Source organism: Echinops telfairi, unplaced genomic scaffold (genome assembly GCF_000313985.2).
Source record: "Echinops telfairi isolate 266 unplaced genomic scaffold, ASM31398v2 ScPeMD7_3509;HRSCAF=4178, whole genome shotgun sequence".
Taxonomy (NCBI): domain Eukaryota; kingdom Metazoa; phylum Chordata; class Mammalia; order Afrosoricida; family Tenrecidae; genus Echinops; species Echinops telfairi.
Window position 1 is genome coordinate 305,527 of NW_022107407.1, and position 1,806 is coordinate 307,332.

Here is a 1,806-nt window from a genome sequence, read left to right on the forward strand (position 1 = left end):
AAGTTCTGAGTGAACACAATTGGAACGTTCCAAGAGTGGAGCCAGTCAACCAACAAGACCTGCACAACCGATTGTCTCCAGATAAAGTCATTGAACTATGGGAGCGTGAGGGGCAAATAGTCTCACCCAGGGGGGATTGTTTCACCCAGTTTATGTATCCTGTAAAGAGTATAAAAGCTTGGCTTATGCCCCAGGCCGGGATCCTTGTCTTTAGTGACCACTGGGTTGGTGCCTTAGCACTTGGGCCCTAGCTCGAGCTAGCAAATAAACTCCTTTGTTGTTTGCAGCCTCGGTGACTCTGCCTCTCTGTTCCTGGGGGCACGGGAAAGTCGGCAGTAACAGATCACTGCACAGCCCTTGTAAGCTTCAGATCTTTCCCCAAATTTTCCCACTGTTTCTAAGAGCTACTGTCCATAGTTAAGAAACATCTTTCTTTACCTCTGCCCACTCACTGGCCTCCAGATTACATTTCATCAAGAAAACTTGATCACATTTCTTCCTTAACCCAGCTGAAACCAGAACACTGTAATGCTATGGAAAACAATAGCAGAGCTCTTTCTGAGCAAGAGTAGTCTCTTGTTGCTATGATCTGTGAGCGCCCACTCTATTCTACATCTCATTAAGGAAGATCTGTAATTTTGGAGGACACTAATGTCCACTGGTATAGCATAATATACAAAGTCAATGCTCTACATTCAACATGGTGAATGGCAGCTGGAGTTTTAACAGTTAGTGAGCAGCCACCTAAGGTGCTGCTGTTGGTGTCTTTAGTAATGCAGGGAAAAGACAAATGATAAAAATCAAAAGACACATGGAAACATGTGTTCCAATGGACTAATGGACCAGGCCAAATAATCAGCCTCCATGGCCCTGGGACCAGAACTAGATGGTGCACCACAACCACAACCAACTTCTCTGGGGGAAAAAAGGATCACCATAGATGGTCTTGGATAGAGTAGGTGAAAAATATGGAAGAAAACATAAAATAACAAAACAGTCTAGGCTTGTTGGTTGGATAGAGACTGATGAGACCTCTGAGACTATGGTCTTTAGCCACCCTTCAGGTCTGAGACAGAACTCAACCATGTATTACGAGAATCAACCACTTAAGAGCATGTAAGACCCATGGACCAAGTATAGAGGTCTAGGAAAGAAGGAAGAATGGAAATAGACAACCTAGAAAAGAAGGGGGGTAAGTGATGGTACATTGAGGGGATTGCAGTGGATGAGTTGGGACACCATGTCTGAACTGTCCAATGTTAAAGCTGATGACCTGCTCCGTGAAACTTCACCGAATTCGCAATAAGATTGTTTTGTCTTTTTGATTTGTTTTTAATTGGGAATAATATTCAGTCTTCTTTGTTTATGATTGAAACTCTGGCATTTCAAACTTAACATCCTTGCTCATGAGCTTCTTATAAACTCCAGAAAAGGTTTCAACCTTGTGTTCTACATTGTTCTGCTGGGCTTTGTCCAAATGAATCTTTATAAGCCTGCTGCTGTCCAGCTTTCCTCGGATTCTCTTGCCCACAGTTTGTTTGTTTCTGTTTTTTTTTAAGTCATTTTATTGGAGACTTGTACAACTTTTATCACAATCCATACATGCATTCAATCAGGCATGTTTGTACATAAGTTGCCTTCATTTTCTAGACATTTACATTTAATTTCTTTTTTTAATCATTTTATTAGGGGCTCATACAACTCTTATCACAATCCATACATACATCAGTTGTGTAAAGCACATTTGTACATTCATTGCCCTTATCATTCTCAAAACATTTGCTCTCCACTTAAGCCCCTAGCATC

At 41.5% G+C, this 1,806-nt stretch overlaps 1 pseudogene; it reads right to left on the reverse strand.

Moving 5' to 3' along the window:
* Nucleotides 1-1,363: 1,363 nt before the first annotated feature.
* Nucleotides 1,364-1,806, reverse strand: part of LOC101640198 — a 9,958-nt pseudogene continuing 9,515 nt past the window's right edge.